Source organism: Cricetulus griseus, chromosome 6 (assembly GCF_003668045.3).
Source record: "Cricetulus griseus strain 17A/GY chromosome 6, alternate assembly CriGri-PICRH-1.0, whole genome shotgun sequence".
Classification (NCBI taxonomy): Eukaryota; Metazoa; Chordata; class Mammalia; order Rodentia; family Cricetidae; genus Cricetulus; species Cricetulus griseus.
In genome coordinates, this window is record NC_048599.1 from 60,502,096 (window position 1) to 60,518,295 (window position 16,200).

General features: G+C 41.4%; 1 long non-coding RNA gene across 1 annotated transcript in view; it reads left to right on the top strand.

Moving 5' to 3' along the window:
* The window catches only part of LOC113836411, a 55,073-nt gene that overhangs the window by 18,620 nt on the left and 20,253 nt on the right, over positions 1 to 16,200 (top strand). Inside the window, exon 2 of the long non-coding RNA XR_003486582.2 lies at positions 12,671 to 12,841. This is a non-coding gene — a long non-coding RNA (uncharacterized LOC113836411). The remainder of the gene's footprint in view (positions 1 to 12,670; positions 12,842 to 16,200) is intronic.

Genomic DNA, 16,200 nt, shown 5'->3' on the forward strand with positions numbered 1-16,200 from the left:
AAGAGGAAAGAGATGGATGGGAGGAGAAATTGTTGGAGTAGGCTGCCTAAGCCACAGCTGGGCAATGTGGGTGCATCCAAAGAGGGGAGACCAAAGCAACCAGTGTCCTGCCCCACTTGGACAGAATCATGGACCACGGGAGTCATAAAAAAAGGCTCCACAGATTCCAGATCCAAATTCCTAAGGGTGTGGTGGTGATGCCTGCAATCACTAGGGAGGTCAGATCTGTCACAAACAAAAGCAAACAGATCCAAGCTCCCAGCCTAGAGAAAAAGACTACATAAAGGGTCAGAAAGACAAAGCTTTTCCAAAGACACATAGTGTAGAATCAAGTCCCTGAGCTCAGTGCTCAATTACATGGCAACATGCTTTTGAGATAGCTATGCAAGAGAAAGTTAGATAGTATGAGGCTGGGTGTTGGTGGCACATGCCTTTAATCCCAGCACTTAGGAGGCAGTGGCAGGTGGATCTCTGTGAGTTTGAGGCTAGCCTGATCTACAAAGTGAGTTCCAGGACAGCCAGGGCTGTTACATAAAGAAACCCTGTCTCGAGAAACAAACAAACAAACACACAAAGTTAGGTGGTATGACTTAGAAAAAAGTTGCTCATAAACTCTTCAATACTACTTATTTGAAGAGGCATTAGTTTTTTTTATGCCTGGACAAGAGCTGGAGTAGTGACAGACATCTAATGAATGAAATGGTTCTTACCTCGAGCATAAGGGTAGGCTTAAAATGTATTTCTTTGCCTTTATTATTATTATTATTATTATTATTATTATTATTATTTTACTTTTTCCAGTAAGACTCTAAACCATCTTCAAGATTGTTAGAGAGAGAAGGCTGGAGAGATGACAGGCAGTAAGGGTGCTTGCTGCTGTTACAGAGGATCAGAGTTCAGTTTCCATTGCTGAAATCAGGTGGCTCACAACCACCTGTAACTCCAGTTCCAGAGAGTTAATAGTTTCTTCAAAGTTTGGAGCTATCATTTTAGAATCTGTTCTACAATCTAGCCTTAGTCCCTTGGCTCTTTCTGGACACAGTGTGATCCTGGGGCCGTGGCTGCAAACATCTCTTATGTGACCTTATGTGGGAACTTCTCCTATGATCTGAGAAATATATGAAGATCCAGAGGAAAAAATGGAGTAATTTATTTAGGCAGTAGCCCAGTTTGTTACATGTTGTATAAAATGTACCACCAATGACCTATTTCAGGAGAGCTCTCAAGACAGGCATTTGCTGAGTTTATTACTGATGGTGAGCTATGACTCTTTTTGGGCAAGGGTGAACAGAGGGACATCTTTGATGTTTCTCACTTCATGACTGCCAGGAGCTTGCCAAGCCTCCAGTAAACACTTCACCCATGCCCTTTTCCTTTTAGCAGGGTGTTCCTTAGATAAGCAGCTTTGTAACTGAAGTTGGTTTCAGGAAAAGATAGTTGGGGGGGTGACCATTACCGGTGCCAGTGAGGTATAGGGCAGTATGGACTCCCACCTACTGCTGGTGGAAATGGAAAATTCTGGAGTTACTTTGAAAAGCACTTTTGGGAGTTTCTTACATTAAACATGCACTTAGCACAGCATCTATCAATCCTGACCAACAAGAAACAAATGTTTATAGCAAACCTGTATGCAAATGTGTAGATGGACGTTTCTGTCCTGCCTGGTCTTGTAGCGGTTCAGTCTCAAATAAACACACAGATGTTTATAAACTGTTTGGCCTATTGCTCAGGCTTATTACTAACAAACTCTTACAACTTAAACCAACCCGTAATTCTTATCTATGTTTAACCACATGGCTTGGTACCTTTTCTCAGTATGGCATTCTTATCTTGCTTTCTCTGCGTCTGGCTGGTGACTGCTTCTCTGCCTTTCCTCTTCCCAGAATTCTTAGTCTGGTAGCCCCGCCCATACTTCCTGTCTGGCTACTGGCCAATCAGCATTTTATTAAACCAATATGGGTGACAAATCTTTACAGTGAACAAGAACATTATTCCACATAACAAATGTTTATGGACATTGTTCATAATCACTTTAAAATGCAAATCCAAATGTTCTTCAATGATGGATTGTTCATGTGTTGCTGTGTGTTAGAGGAGAGGGCCCAGACTAGAAAGTCTAATCACATGCAAGTCCATCTGTATGACATTAGAATATAAGCCAAGTTACAGACACAGAGAACCATTAGTAGCTAGTAGGTATTGAGAGTGAGCAAGTGGAAGTTTTTTAGAATCAAGAAATTATCCTGTGTCCAGATGGCAGAGGTGGTTTCATGGCTAGGCATCTGTCAAAACTCAGAATCATCTACCAAAAGGGTTAATTTTTTACTGTGTTAAAAATAAACTCTTAAAAACACCCAAAACAAACCAAAACAAACCACAGTAGAAATGAAAGAGAGAAAAAGTAAAGTAGAGAAAAGGCAGGTCACTTTTGACTGGAACCCAGTTTATTACCGAGCCAAAAAAGGAGCTCAGGGCCACAGGGGACATTCCACTCGCTACTTCATATTCCACCCGCTTTGGCCAAGCTCTTGGTGCAGCCAAGCAGTGGGAAGAGCCTGGTCATTTTTTAGGGTACAGAGGCCCAAAGATATGACTCAGGAAACTGGAAATGGCTGTGTCCTGGGGAAGAGCAGCTGTGTTGAGCAGACAAATCGGTGTCATAATGAAGCTGGGAACAAGTGTTCTGGCGTGACCTCTCTTGGGAAGCACAGCACAGATCAGGGCCCACAGTGCCTGGCCAGAAGGTCTGAAAAGTTGCTGGATGCTCTCCAAAGCTTGGGTGGTTCTCTGCAGTTTTCTTCTTTGCTAGTAGTTCAATGATGAAATTCTGTGTCTGTCAAGGGAAGCCAACCTTGGGGGCCACCAGGTCTCATAACAGCAGATTTTGAGCATTCTTTTTTGTAAGAGCCGATGGCTTCTTTTACTATTAAATAACAGGTAAGGAGCAAACACATTATGGCAGAGAGAGGATGGGGCTTAGCCTTAGACTTACATGGTTTGCAGTAGGATGTGTGACCCAGTTGGGATAACTTACCTTCCTTATAGCTCCCTTTCCTATAGGTTGGGTTATTGTAGCTAGCAAGGACATATCAGAACCATAACCTCACTAGAGAAGACAATCAAAAAACCAAAGCTAAATCTTAGTCACTATTACCATCATGACCACCATGTGTGACCCAGTTGGGATAACTTACCTTCCTTATAGCTCCCTTTCCTACTCTGGGAAAAGGTTGGGTTATTGTAGCTAGCAAGGACATATCAGAACCATAACCTCACCTAGAGAAGACAATCAAAAAACCAAAGCTAAATCTTAGTCACTATTACCATCATGACCACCATGACCACAAATGCCACCACCGCCATCACTTCTATGACAACCACCACCATTACTACCACAATGATCATCACTACCATCACTCACTACCACCATAAACACCATTATTGCCATGACTACCACAACTTCCATCATCACCACTACCTCCATGAACACTATAATCACCAGCACCATGACCAGTATAACCACTACCACCACATTGACCACCACCACCACCCATACTTATTAGTGTCACTACTACAATGACCAACACTACCACAGTCATAACCACACCCACCATCATAAGTGTAACTGCCATCATGACATCAAGCACCACTATTCCTAGGACCATGACCATTCCAGCTACAATCAAAACCACAGCCACTGTGAGCATGGCTGTGGCTACCACCACTATCTTGACCTCTACCATGACGTCCACCACCACAACTATGACGCCACCACAACTACAACTATTACCAGCATAACCATACTCACGGCTACCATTGACCCCTTACCATGACCACAATCACCACCATCAAAATAACTCCAAATGCTCTATTGCTGTTGAATGATGCTTTGAAAATAAGAAGCAATGCTTTAATGGAACCTAATGTTCAAACTCTGGGAGACACATGTGTTATCATCTATATCCTCAAATTGAGAATCTATTTTTGATGTCAGACATTTACTCAATAAAACAGTTGCCTGTCCCAGCTGTAAATCCTACCACTGTCATACTATCTTTTGTTTTGGTGACTACCTCTCACTGAAATACACCACACACCACCATCTCCACACCTTTGCTGATGATATAGTCTCTACATGGGATTATCTCTACGTTTCCATACATATGCTCATGCATGCACATGTACACATACCATAGAGTCTAATGAGATGACTATCTGATGACAGCACAACCTTAAGAATCTAGTGTAGCTTTTCCTGGTCTCTCTTACAGATTGTGTATCATAGGGTCAGGATTATTGCTTTTGCTTTGTATTTCATTGTTCCACGAGGTTACCTCTTTTCTCTGTAAAATACAATAATAATCTCTTTCATCAGATGAAATCTGTTATGTGTTTCTAAGAATGTGCAGATGAACGGTTTAATTTAATCAAATGCATTGTGTGCAACTTGGCCAATGAGCCAAATATTTTCTTCCTTTTGTTTCAGATTTGTGCATGTGAGTGTTTGAGAAAGGCATAATGTGGAATGTGTACATATGTTTCTTGCTTTCTCATGCTCTGGGTCAAATGTACCCTGTGATGTTCCCTGTCTATTCTGAGTAGTAGAGAGAATGGTTACAGATGAATTTCTAATACGTGACAGCTCCGGGAGAGACACGTTGTTAGGAAGTGACAAGGTCACAGCAGGGCTATGAAGTTTGATTAGTCCACATAGTACATTCTGTACTCTTCAAGCGGGAGCCAGACAGATGTTGGTTCAATTTCACTTTAAAGGTATTTTTCAGATCTATACACTAAAGCATGAGAATGGTATGCTTTTTCATAACTCTGGAGCTCCATGTGGTATCCATCATGGATTAAGACGGCTGCAGATGCCAAAGCCAGTTTAAGGCAGCATAGCCCAAGTGTAGATGATAAGTGGCTTTTAGCCACTCCATCTTGAGGGCTTCTTTTCAGCTCCCAATGACCACTACTCACAAGGTGCTGTCTGGCATCCACAATTAATTTCTGGCATTCCTGGATAAAGTGCTAGAGTACTGGACTGGACCTCTGCCTAGTCTCTCCAGGCATTTCTATTAGTTACAGTCCTGTGTGGAGAAGAAGCAGCCTTTTACTTACTGGAGAAAGAAAAGAGAATTTGAATTTTACAAATGATTTACCGTTACTGACCCAAATGAGAGTCACACCCTGCCCTTCCAGACACCCCAAAAAAGTCATCTGGGAACTCAGTGAAGATGGAATCACCCACGTAAACGGAGGAAAGGTCATGATGGAGATGCTGAAAGTGTCCAGGGGAAGTGATGCCAACACACACACACACACACACACACACACACACACACACACACACACACACGTGCATGCATGAGCGCCTTTGTGTTAGGGGAACCTCTTGGAGATATTTCACAACACTGAAAGTACATAGGATAGAATGTTAGAAGCTGACTCAAATTTGGAATGACATTTGTCAATGCTTAGAAAAGACACTCATTTCATACACTATGAGAAAAAGGGAACCAGTTCAAGCCACAGAAGATTTCAAATTTTAATGTTTCTAAGTTTTAAATCACATAGGATTGAGCAAATACTGGTTTGAATGAATTTTTTCAACTACCTATGCATTTAAAACCTACAGCTAGAGAATTTTTAATGTTTCACTAAATCTTTTTAAGGCAATGGGATTGCTACAGTTTCTCCAACTGATTATTCAGGCCTCTCTGCATAGTTAGCTTGCACAGTCATTTTCTGGTTCCGTGTTGTTGTGTGAAGAAGGTATGTCTACTATTGTTAAATGACCAAAGACACTAAGTGCCGGGAAAAGCTTGTAGTCTGGGCATAGCGAATCTGCTTTTGTTGTCAATCTTGTTCTGTAGACGATAGCTGTGAGTGTCTAGACAAGGGGCTTTGCTTCCAACTTCCATGACTGTTGCATTACAAGGGCAGGAGACATGTTCCCTGTACAATGCTAATTCGGAGAAGTTGCACATAAACAGACTTTTTATTTATTTGGCTTCCTGAAGACTTTTGCAGTTGCCTTCTGACCTGTTAGCATCTTCATGGGCTGACTCACATGCTCTGTCCTTTTGAGTAGAGGATGCTTTTGGTGGGATTTGCTTTCCTAACTGTAGAGTATAGCCTTATGGGTTGCTAGGTTGCTGAAGGTTGTTGTAAGGGCTACGTTCTCAGTTGTTTAGTGTTCTATTCCTCAATGTGCTGGGAATCACCATTTTCTTTGGAATATGCATTCCTGCATAATTTGTGAGTTTGGTGTGATTCAGGGTCCTTCACACTTCCTTCACCATTCTTTTACACCCCAGTGCTGAGCAGAGTGGCCACCGCAGCCGATTTTCCCTACTGATTCTGCTCTCCATATCCCTAGAACTGCTGCTTCACAACATTTGGAGCCCCATTTTTCAATTTCTCCCTTTAGTTTCTAAGCTGGTTTGTCCTCCAAGAGGCTTTAAATTTTTGCCCCACTTCTCTACAATTAATTTCTTTGGTTGCTTATGAAATGTAATCTGTGAAATGTTTTGTTCTTACACTAGACTTAGCAAGAAAAGACAAACCATAAAGCTTTCATAAAGAAGAATAGTTATGAGATATGTGTCTAAATCTTGACAGAGCAACGGCTAAGGAAATATCAGAGGCAGTCAGGGGAGTTGGCTCAGTGGTAAAAATATTGCTTTATAAGTGTGAGGACCAGAGCTCAAATTCTCCAGCACCCGTGAAGAAAGATGAGCGTGGTTTCACATACTGGCAGATACTGGTAGCTTGCTGGTCAGTCAACCTAGCCCAAAGGAGGAGAGATTCTGACTTGAAGAAATATGGTGGCGAGTGATAGAGGCAAACACTTGGTATCCTCCTCTGGCCTCCTCATGAATGCTCATGGGCATGTACACTGGCCTGTTCACATGCATGTAGAAAACAACAAAACACTTTCATAATTCATGGACAACACATGCATACCACACATATGAAAACAAAATAAAAAAAACTGGAGGCATTTGGCACAATTCAATGGATTTCTCTCATAATGGAGAAGCTGTCTGTGGACTAGTTCCCCCACCCCCAATAAACCCTGGATTTACAAATGTCAGTAGATTAGATATAAGCTTCTGTTTTCTCAGTTTTCTCAGAGTCTAAGTGAGGACAGAAAGAAACATCCTGCCATGGGGTCTTTTAGCTTTTAAGTCATTTGTTTAGTAGGCTTCTAGGCACTTAGGGTAAATTGGTAAAGAAGCCCTAGGTACACCCCTGCCTACTTTGGCATTCCATTTTAATGAGTAGAAACCTATGGGTTTCTATCACTGCTACTTTGAATTGGGATTATTGGACCCAGCACAAGTAAAACAGAGATGAAACAGATCAAGTAAGATTTTACTTGAGTTTTTGAGTCACTGCCTCAAATAGAAATCAAATCCAAAGCTTTCAGAAGTGTTAAATTCTTTTCACATTTCTGGCTTCCCCACTTATTTTTCCCTTTATCAGTCATGGCCAAAATTGGAAGACAAACATGTCTAGCCTGGGTAGATTTCGAATCCTACTAGGAGATTCAACACAGCCTGGTGCCTTGGGCTTGGCAAAGACACCACTGCATGCCTGTTGCTTGGTGAGCATTAGATGATGGTGTCTGTATCTGAAGCCAGGTTTTAGTAGAAGGGGAGAAGATCCTGTCTGGAAGCATCTCTGATTTCCTTCCCTTTCAAGGATGAAGGGAAATGACCATGGACATTAATGCCCAGAACTTATTCCCTGGAGCAAATCCATACATTAAAGGAAAAGGGCTGGGCTCCTGGCATTACTTGGAAATTTTGCAAATTCTAGCTCTTCTTATTGCTCTTGGCTACTAGTTAACCATGCTATTTAATGGAAAATTGAATACAAACAACTTTGAATTTTTGAAGCTGTCAAACTCCATTATGAATCTCCAGAGAGATACAGATTTTGAAAACAAGTTTTTGCCTTGCCCATCAAATTCACATTGTTTATTCACTGTTCAGGAGAAACCATGAAATCTGACAATCCAGTAGGCTCTTTGAATTTAGCTGTAGTTTTTCTGGTCATTGGATTTTGGGCATTAGATCTATTCTTTATCTAATCTGTGTTTCAAATGGATATAAGTAAAACTCCACTGTCTTCATAATGTGCTTATGATGATCAATTAAATAATGGGTAAGAAAATGCTCCAAAACGGACCCCAAATGTATCAAGTTATTTTTACTGCTTTATCAGATTAAAAAAAAGAAAATAGCATCCTTCCCCTTTCTTTTTCTGGTATTTTTGAGATACAGTCTTATGTAGCTGAGGCTGATCTTGAACTTCTGATCCTTCATTTCCCAAGTGCTAGGGTTACAGGTATTTACACTAATTCTTAGAAGTTTAGGAAGCAATTTAAATAAACACTTCAGAATTTTATGAAGTTGGGGTGTCTAGGCAAATTCTATTGTGTAAATGAGTTAGAATTCAAATATGAATGGATTCAATATAGCATCTCAGATTCTCAGGAGTAGACACAACACTGAGATTTCTTTAGAAAAAAACTCATATGAGTTGAGGCTACAGAAATGAGAACATAACAGGTAATTTTCAGTTCATTTGGTGGAACTTTGGGAAATTTATTTTCACACTGTAAAGCAATCAAGACCACTGGAATGTCTCCTCCCTATGCCTCCATGCAACTCCTCATCTGCGTGTTCTTTAGGAGTTTGGCCACGTAGAAAGGGTTATCTGGTAGATTGAGCCCTGGCTTTCAAGGTTCATTGGTCTTGCACTCAGTTCCCCTTAGGATTTACAGGGACTCCTTAGAACTTGCCACGGCTAATCTTTAATTTGTTTTACCTGGTGCAAATACTGTCTATGCTTTCGGAGTTTTATTTTACATTTGCATGTACACACCTATATCTTTTTTCCTAGAAAGACATTTTAGTTAAATCTAATAATACTTTTCTTTTTAATCTTTAATGACTTTGAATATGTTTTACACTCAGAAAAACTTTTTTGTTGTTGTTATAACAGAATAATATGTAGGGCTTTTTTCTCCCACATTTTCTTGCTGTCTTTTTTTACACTGATAAATTTAATCTGTCTAGCATTTGGTTCTGTGTAGAATGTGGTCTTGTGTATTGATTATAACTCCCAGGACTCCTGGGTCCACTCAACCCTGCTTTCCTAGAACCTACCACTTCCCCTACCTTGGCTGGCTGTCTTACTGGTATGCATGTTGTCTGCCAGGCTCACATTGAAAACTCAAGTCTCTGGCCCTTCATTCATCTCCAGAGTAGGAAAGAATATAGATTTAGCAGCTGTAGGTTTGGCCAGAGGACACAATCTAGAAGTAGGGACAGGTAGCCATTGTGTGAATGATGATTAAAGGGGAACAGGAGATGGGAGGCAGGCGGCACCCCAACTCTCTTTCTGTGAGCCTTTTCAGAGTGCTCAGAGACACTCCTTTCATATGCCGTGTGTATGTGGGGGCTCTGCCTGGTTGTGACTAGCTGTGTCTTCTCATGAAGCCCTAGCCTAGCCCCTATCACCTCCTGCTGGCTTCCATCACCTTCACCTCACTTCTCTTTTCTCCCACCTGCGTTCCTCTGAAATCAAAGCTTCTGGTAGACTCGAGTACATCAAGCTTGCTTCAGGGTTTGTTTCTAGAATGCTGAATCTAGGATAGGAAACTACTAAATCCCTAAATGGAACAGTCCTTTGTTACCAAGTATTGGATAAACACATCCTTCCTTACACATGTATCTGATACTGCTTAGGGTGTCTATTCTCAGCTGCTGGCTGCCTTTTTCTGTATTGTTATGATCCTCTTAATTCATATAGGTTTGGGGTTCAGTGTCCAGAAGGTTCTAAGGTGTTTAGACAGGGACTTGTTCTGTAGCTATGGCTACTCCGACACTCACTGTGTAGCCCAGAGTGGCCGTGGATTTGCAGCATTCCTGTTTCAACTGCTGGAGTTCTGGGATTATAGGCAGGCATAAGCCCCAACAGCTGGGTCAAGGAGTTATGTTCACTGCCAGCTTCTCTCTTTCACTCATGTTCTCCTCTCACATTGCCTCTGATTATGATTTTTGTTCAGCCTCTCATGTTTTCAACATATCATCCTTGATTTCCTCTCACCTGCTGTCAGCCTTTGGTCATCATTGTCTCCTATTCTAGTGTTTTATGTGATTTGAAAATATAACTTTTGGGAATCCTATAATATCCATTCTCTTTTTTTATTGGTGACAAAACCATGGTTTTTCACTGGAGTTACAGTCCCTTGCATGATAAGTCCCTTTTCTGGACTCCTTTATGCCTAGTTTTGGTCACTAGCTATTATCAGAAATACCACGTGGAAGGGTCTGGTAGACTTCTTAAGGGACAGTGGGAGGTGACCTCTGCCTCTGCCTGTCCATCATTTTTTCCTCTGGCTTCCTACTTAGAGTCTGGTAGACGTTTTGGATTGTGAGTCTGAGGCCATGCACAGTTGAAAAAGTAGCTAGATCTCTGGTTTTCCAGAGAACCAGACCCTGACCTTTCATAATGTTGTTTAGACCACGTGTCCTTTGAGATAATTCTGTGTAGGGCTTTCTGACTCTCACAGGCAAACAGAATGAAGCTAATAAACTGAAGAAATGAAGTGTGAGGGGCAAAAGGAGCCATGAATCAAGGTCCCCCACGCCTTATCATGCTCAAGAATTTGGTCACCTTTTAGATGCTTTCCGATCCATCTTGTATGATCCCTGTGGGCTTCACATGAATTAGTATATAGTGTGTTTAACAGTCCCAGAAAGAGTCATCTAGCTCTTCCTTAGTCTAGGGGCTTGGACATTCTTATCCTGGAACTAAACCCAGTTATTGCCCCATGGAACTCACACACTTGGACTCTTGATATAGAGAAAGAACAGAAAGAAGATACTTTATGGTTCTATGAGTCCAACATTCCCAAAGGGGAGCCTGTAAGAAGTATTGTCTCATGTCCTGGTATTAGAGGAAATCCACTTTTGGCTGCTGGATGATGGAAAGAATACACACTGCTGAGACAGTGTGTGGGATTTGCCTCTAAAAGGAAATGAGTATCATCATTTTTAGAGTCAGGGATAGGTGGGGGCAGGGCTTCTCTTTGGAGCATGCCTGCATGATGGACTTACCCAGGGGTCTTTTTCTCATGGGCCCACAGATCTGGTCACTCTCGAAGTTCCAGAAAACCAGAGGTGAGTGCTTTCCTATTTACATAATGAAATCTGAGTGAAGGTTCTGGGGACAGGACAGAAAGAAGAGCTGAGGCTTCTAGCTCCGGGCCTCTGAAGAGTTCATTATGTTACAGAGTTGGTCGACTTGTGGCTGGTATAGGAAAAAAAAAGACCCGAGTCTGACACTGGATCAATTGTAGAGCCCATTGACACCCTTAACATCCCCCCCCCACACACATACACAGGCAAGTGGGACTTGGAGGCTCACACCTATACTCCAAGACTCTATGGAAGTTGAGGCAGGGAGTTCAAGGTCCCATTTGGCTTAGTGTGTAGAGTTAATAATCCTTTTTGTTGTTTTGCTTTTGCCTAGTATGTACATATGCCCAAGGCTCTAGGTTGGATCCCTAATGCCCAGCACTGAAATCCAAACCAAAGGAAAACCCACTAAAACTAAACAAAATGCTTGATTAATCCTGGGACTCAGAAGAATGAAATCACATGGCCAGTGGGACAGGATTCTCTCTCTCTCTCTCTCTCTCTCTCTCTCTCTCTCTCTCTCTCTCTCTGTGTGTGTGTGTGTGTGTGTGTATGCATCTGCAGGCTAGAAGTCAACCTTGGATCCTTGGATGGCATTCCTTAGGTGCCATATACCTTGTTTTTTGAGATGGAATTTCTCACTGGCCTGGAATTTGCCACATAGACTAGGCTGTCTGGCCAATCAGTGATGTTTTAAAAATCATTATATTTTATTTTGCACTGCTAGAGACAGAATACAGGTCCTTGGGCACACTAGGCAAACACTATATCATGAACCTATCTCTCTACTGATTATTGATCTTCTAAATTTAAAAACTTTTTTAATTGAGAAAAGGTCTATCTTTTATACATAAATTAAAGTGGACAATTTTAAAAGCCTTATTTCTATCCTTATTGTGTGATAGAATATGTGTGTTCCAACATACTTTTCTGAATTACAAGGACATGAAGGGATCTACTTAAAGTTTCTCTAGGGTTGAATCAGGCACAGGGTCAGATTTTAAGATCTTTTGGTTATTCAATGATCTAGCAAATATAAAAAGACACAGTATTTCACCAGGAAGCCCAGTTTGGGGCCATTCCTACCACAGCAAGGGGCTAAAGACAGCATCCTCTAAATCATTCACATTTGGTCCATAGAGACCCCAAAGCATCTTCTTTCCAATTTGCTGAAGAACATGGGGAACCTCAGCTTGTGAAGGAGCTACTTGCAAGGCTCGCCCATCCTAGGCATTTCCATGGTCTCTTGGTTTATGGAACTATTTTTCTGCATTATTGTAGTGGATTTTTGTTCTTTTGTCCTTTCTCTCTGGCCATCTCTCTCTCCTGTCTCATCTTGATTGGAGTTTCAAACTGGGAGTATTCTAGATCTAAAATTCTCTGTGCAAATTTTAATTCTTAGATAAGAAACCACATTAGAGAGATGAAATGCACATGCTTTACTCCTCACGCAGAGCCTCAGCATCAGACCTGTCTTCATGGAGAATGACACTGCAGTCTTGATGCAAGAGTGGTCCTCTGCCCTTGGCACCCTATCTGCTAGGAAGCAGCAAATATTTCCTGCTCTGAGACCTGAAATGCCAGCATAAAAGTCCAACTGTGATTAAGCTGTACCCTGGAAACAGGTAAAAGAACAAAATAACTTCATTAAATTATTGAAGATACAATGATAAAATCAGCATCCTTTCCTGTTTGTCACTGATGACCTTAGAGGGAAGTTCTTGGAGATTCATGAGATTGGTTCTTCCTGTGATCTTTAAGGGTGTCTTCTGAACTTGATAGGCATAGTTAAAGGTCAAGAAGGCTTTGGTGTATTGCCATTTCAGGTCATTGGAAAAGTGAGATGATTCGAATGAGAAATGTTCCCCACAGGCTTGGGTGTTTGAACACTTGGTCCCCAGTTGGTAGTGCTGTTTGGGGAGGTTTGGAAAGTGTGGCCTTGGTTGAGGAAGTATATCACTTGGAATGGGCTTTGAGAGTTTACATTTCTTCTGGTTGATTCTCTCTGCTTCATGTATGTGTTTGAATATGTGGACTCTCAGCCTCTGGCTCTAGCGGAGATGCTGTGTCTTTTCCCATGCATCCCTGCCATGATGGATTGTTACCCTGGGGAACTGTACTCACTCTCTCCCATCAGCCTCTTTTGGTGCTGGTGTTTTATCATAGCATCAGAAGAGTGACTAACACAAAAAGAGACTATGTAGGAAGCAGAACTCATGAGAAAGGCTGTCACAGAAATTTACAGACAGCCTGCACCATGGGATACCATAATTCTACAGGAAGATTCCTGAATCCCTAGTCTTTCATAAAGAACCACCGTGTTTGGATATGAGACTGGGGATCCTGCATTTTCTCAAACTCTATTTCAGTGGTCCTCAACCTTCAAATGCTGTGACCGTTTAGTACAGTTCTTCATGTTGTGGTGACCCCATCCATAAAATTATTTCATTGACACTTCATAACTGCAATTTTACTACTGCTTTGAAGTGTAATGTAAATATGTGATAAGCAGGATATTGGATATGTGACTCTTAAAGGGGTTGTGACCCATAGGTTAAGAACTGTCATTCTAGGTGATTCTTGTTGTAATTAGAATTTTAAACCCATTGATGAATATTCACAATACTCAGTTTACCATATAATTTCCAGATGCCAGACACTAATGTGCTTCATATTTTGTGTGCAATATGCAGTTATTGTATAAGTGAGAAATGAAGCTACATAAAGGCTACATATGTTATTCTAGATTCTCCATAGGTGAAGTCACAAACAGAATCTACAGGTTTTTTTTTTTCCTGCTCATGTATATAACATTGAATCATTACAAAGCCATGTTGAAGAGCATGTAATCAATATAAGGGAGTGTCAAACTGAGATCAGATATGAGGGAAAATGAAAAATTTGTTCATGTGACAAGTAGTTTTATAAAGAGGAAGGACATTATTCAACTTTCCACATCTGTATAAGCTGTTCTAAAAATCACATGGCTCCCCAACATGCTCAGCAGACCATCAACGAAAGAGTAGGTGTCAACTTCAGACCTCAGAGAACACCAAGGAAGAAAATGAATGAAACAGGACTCCTACTAGGGTGCAGCAGGGAAAGTGAGCCTCGCTTGATCCTGTCTCACATTTCCCATGCCACTGTTACTGACCTTGCCTTCCACAAATTCAGAAAGCCTGCTACCCTATGCTTTCGGCTATAAAGTTCATATGGGCCCACTAGACTATGATATTATAGGTCTAGACTATCGGTCCTGGGGATTAAAGGAGCATTTGAAGTGTCTGTCATTTCCCCCCAGACCTACATTAGCACTAACCACATAACCTCATGGTAAAGTTTTAACCATCACTCTGAGATGAGAGTCTAAGTCTGAGGATCAAATTTGCTCCTCACACGGAGCAAATTTAGGATCACATGGAGTACTTCTGTGGCTTTATTTGTTACCATCAATATCATTTGGGGGAAATTCTTAATTCTTAAGTATTGCATGATAGAGGGGAGGGGTCAAAAGAGGCAGTGTGTCCTTTCACTTCATTCTCCTGTTAATCTTATAATCTATTATGTCATTATGCTAATGACATAATCCTAGGTTTAGACAAGGGAAGTGATGTCAATGCTATCAGCATGGAATTGTTTCTTTTTAGGAGAATATTTCAGACTCATATGTTTGAAATTTAAAAACAAGCAGAATGAGACTGCCTTCCCAATATTGTGACACACACATACATGAATACTTATACACATAAACACATACACACATAGATGCACACATGCACGTACACACATACACATACACAGACACAGACACACACAGACACACACACACACAGACACACACACACACACACACACACACACACACACACACACACACACACACACACAGAGTTTATGACCCAGGCTTCTTGGTCAGGGAACAAGAGCAATCTAGATTTAGAAATCCAAACTAATGTTGCCCAGGCATTCTATGAAAACAGGTAGAAAATCCCCAGTTACAACAACACCTTGCTTCTTCGCCCAACTGTGTAAGTAAGTGTGCAGATTTTGTTCTGTAGGCATGCCATGCTAAATCCCTTGCAGTCATCATTTGTCCTTAGACAAAGGACTCAGCCAGCAGTGTTCCTCATTATCTGCAGTGGGAGATGGACAAGATCTGTCTCAGGAGGAGGATGGAGAGTTGATCACTTGGAGATTGACATAATACACTTTGGACCTGTATTTTAGCATTTAGCAATTTTATCTGCTAGGGAGAAGGGTACTGGGTTGGGGTGAGGAGTTCCATGTGCCAGAGATACTGTGCCATCAGTCTGTGGTGTTACCTTTGGGTAACATACCTTTGGTACATTCTTTCTGAGGCTCATTTTATTCTATTATTTCAAGTACATGTCCACACAGCTGCCACAATAGCTTTTCCAAAACAAAGCCAGCATTATATAACGTCCTTGCTTCAGCAGCAACCCACAGCTTACGAATAGTGGCTTTCAGCTCTGCTTCTGACCTTATGTCACTTGCAAAGCAATTCACCATTTCTCAGTATAGGTTCCGAGCATTCCCTGCTTCCTCAGGGGAGAATCCTTTGGATCTCTGCACCCCCAAAACATTGAGACCCCTTCACAATCTGGTCACACCTCGTATGCCAGCTCGGTTTCCTTACAGGGTCCCTATGGGGCTTTCTCAGGCTCTTCCTACCACGATGCCTGCTCTCTGATCAGTTTGGTGAGCATTGCATGCCTCACCACCACTGGGACCTATTTGGAGCCACAGACCAGATAAAGGGTCTCCAAGAGAGAGTGGAAACCCCTTTGCTATGATTCTACAACAGTGTGCATCCACATTTTTATTTTAAGTAGCATGGCATTTTAATCCAGGATTTCTATTATTAAATTTATTTTAAGACCTTTCCATGTGTAAAGACAGTAATGCTATAGTTCTGTGTATCTTGCTTACTATATTAGCATCACATTGCTTTAGTCATTGAATT